The sequence below is a fragment of the Ananas comosus genome, linkage group 16 (assembly GCF_001540865.1).
Source record: "Ananas comosus cultivar F153 linkage group 16, ASM154086v1, whole genome shotgun sequence".
Lineage (NCBI taxonomy): Eukaryota > Viridiplantae > Streptophyta > Magnoliopsida > Poales > Bromeliaceae > Ananas > Ananas comosus.
Genome location: NC_033636.1, coordinates 10,270,160 through 10,273,657, shown reverse-complemented (window position 1 = coordinate 10,273,657; position 3,498 = coordinate 10,270,160).

Below are 3,498 nucleotides of genomic sequence, written 5' to 3'. Positions count from 1 at the left end.
AACACTTTTTAAAAGTGTCAATAATTTTAGCTAGCAGTACTTTTTTGACATGCACCTACATTTAAAAGTGTCGCTATAGACCGTTTTTGTTGTAGTGATAGATATCAAAATTTAAAATTTTGATACTTTCAAAATTTTAAATTTTAAATTTTAAATTTAATTTATAATATTTATTTTCAAAGTTTAAACTTCAAAATTTTAAATTTTAAATCTCTAAACTCTATGAAATTAATTAATTAATTAATTTTATTAATAAATTCATTGTATATAATATAATTAATTAATATTATTAATAATACACGTAATAAATCGCATAATAAAATCTAATTTGATCGATGTATAAAAAAATACATAATTTAAATTTGAGTAAGATTTTAGAAATATAGTGCGTGTGTGTATATATATAATTAATTTTATTAAACAAATTCTTCCATTATTTTATTTCCCTTCTATTTATTTTTTTTAAATTATTTTGATATATTTATCACAAATCTTTTTTCGCATAAATCTTTATAAAATAAGTTGTCGTTTTAATAAATTTTATTTAAATAAAATTAACTATTAAATTATTTTTATATAACTTTTATTTAATTAATAATTAGACTTATAAAATTATTTAAAAATATAAAAAACTAAAATTTATAAAAAAAAATTTTAAATCCGCAGCATCGCGCTGGTATTTCAGCAGTTTAACATTATGGCTTAGCCTTTATACTTTTCACGTGAACGCTTTAGTTTTTGAACATTAAAGAAAAGTCTTTTTTTTATATAAAATAACTTTCTAGGTTCACTTATTTCAGCTTATTTCGAATTTGATAAAAATATTAATTCACAATGAAAATCCGATTTTTCTTACGATGGAAATTAAAATGTAATATATATAAAAAATATATATAAGCTTTTTTTTGAGAGAGAGAGATAGGTAGTACGCTACCCGCTTTATTTTATTTCATTTAGAAATAAACTTAGCTGAAAATGTGAATCAACTAGGATTCGAATTTGGGACCTTAGGTATCAATTATCAAGCTATTTGTCACTTGCTCTAGGAACGGTCGGTAAAAAAGCATATAAACTTAAGTGTCCAAATTTAGAGTAGCCCATATAGTTGCCAATTGGAGATAGTACAGGGATTATTCATACTTATAAAAATATTAATTCACAATAAAAAATCAATTTTTCTTACGATAGAAATTAAAATATAATATATGTAAAAGCACATAAACTTAAGTGTTCAAATTTGGAGTAGCCTATATAGTTGCCAACTGGAGATAGTACAGGGATTAATTGTTCATACTTTTTTTTTTTTTTACCCTTTTTCAAAAAGTATGTATATACAGGTTGTGATCAAGAAAAGTTGATGACAACCTCACAGGGGTTTGGTGGGCTAAAGCCTAAAAGGAAGAAGCTTCTATCAACTTCTCCCATTTTCATTAATTTATACATATATGGACTATGAACTCTATCTCTTCCAATTAGTCCTTTTTTATTAGAAAATTGGCCTAGTAGTTACAAGCATGTGACTTTGGATTCCTGAGATCAATTATTGGTCAGATATTAATTTGCTCTAAAAACTTAGTGATCATGGATATTTATTTTACTAAGTTAAAGTCTAAAAAGTCTCTTGTTTCTCTTCTTAATTTCCATTGATGGTGATGCTGAGTCTCCTCCTTGACATAAACTTTGCACTCCTTTTTTATGTCATCTTGTCAATTTATAGATGTGACATGATGTCTATTGATTTTAAAAATATATACTTCTGTAAATATTATTTTTCTAACCGTTTAATTTTTTATAGAGTAACAAGTCTCCTGTTTACTTTATCATCGCCACGAATTGCACGATTTGGATCTTCTCAAGTGGTCAATTCTAAAAAGAGCATCCAATGGGCTTATTTTTATCCAAAATTAGGCTGCATTAACTTCTTCTTTTCATGGTAATAATTTGCTACTAAGTTTAATTTTTTGTGGTTCAAAACATATTTGATGAATATATATGTATAAAGTTACCAAGTGCCCCTGGTCAAGATGGTTATAAATATATTAAAGAGGCTTGATGGTTAGTACTCGATTGAGATCTCAAATTCAAAGTTTAGCTTTATATTTCCAACTAAATTCATTTCTAAAAGATGAACGAAACAAATATCATACTAACTTTCTTTCTAAAAAAAAAAAAATTGAAAGTCTCAAATCGAATTATTAACTTGAATATAAATTTTGTAACACTTGACCTGCATACAATAACAACTCGTTAAACTCAAATCACCTGCCTACAATACTTAAGGTTAATTAATATTATTTGTGTTTATAATCTTTTATATATCCAATCACAATCTCATTCTTATCGAATGTAGAATTATTAGGATATCAGAAATTTGCACTGATCCGCTTAACTTATCACTGAAACCTAAAGGACTCAATGCTCACCACAATCTAATGGGTGATATGACTCGAAAGGAACGGAAGAATCTTCGAGAATAAGAAAGTAAAAAGTAAATTTGAGACAACTATTGTTTGAGATTAGGTATCTTTCGGGGTTTGGGAAAAATATAGGAGTAAATAAGCTCTTTGGGTGTTTCCGTTTTACTTTTGGGTTGTTTTTTTTTTTCCCCTCACGATCTTTTTTCGAGGCCTTGATGCCTTAATATTGTAGCCTCCTTACTAAATAAAGCGGTAATATGCTACTTTCGCCTCAAAAAATTTTTGTACTAAAGCTTCAATTTCTTAGACTTCACTTTGAATAAGAACCCCCGTATTGGCAAAATTAGATTTTAGGGTGTTGATGATCTCATGTTAGAATTTCCAAGTATAAAACCATGGTCAAAGGATAAGTACATCTAGAAATAGTTGGCTCTAGTACATAGCTTTTGAGTTTAAATAGCAACAAGCCATCCCTGCATGAAGTCGATCACCTCCATAATTTTCCTAAACAGGTTGGAACCAACAAGAGGGGAAATAATAATAATAAAATAAGAAGGATCAAGATAAGGTAGTAGTATTAGAGACAAAAAAGGATCAACATCTCAGCTGCATCCAAGATCATGATAGAGAAATTGTAACAATCACAACCTCTTAATTGGAATCTCCATCTCCAACAACAATGCTTGAGCAAAGTTACAAAGTTTAAAGAGAGTCGTGTTCGTTCAAGCAATTAGATTGAGTTATATAGCAATAATTGTTTTGTATCATAAAAGATGTTATCGATCGATTTTCGAAGAATCAAGACATGCAATCTGTTTGAAATGATCTGTTCTAGCTTCTTGAACCGAAAAATGATAAACTTGGCTCGTTTGCGATGTTTAGGTTACTTGCAATCACAATTTATGTAATTATGCTGTTAAGTTCTTAGCGTTCTCATTAGCTTGAACCGGAAAATTGTGGATCAGATTAGAATTAATCACATATATAGTATGAATGTTTCTTCAAACTCTAGTATCAAATGCTCTCAAGCAAATGCAGTGTTTTTTATAAGATTATCATGTCGATCAAGCATACTTGGTTA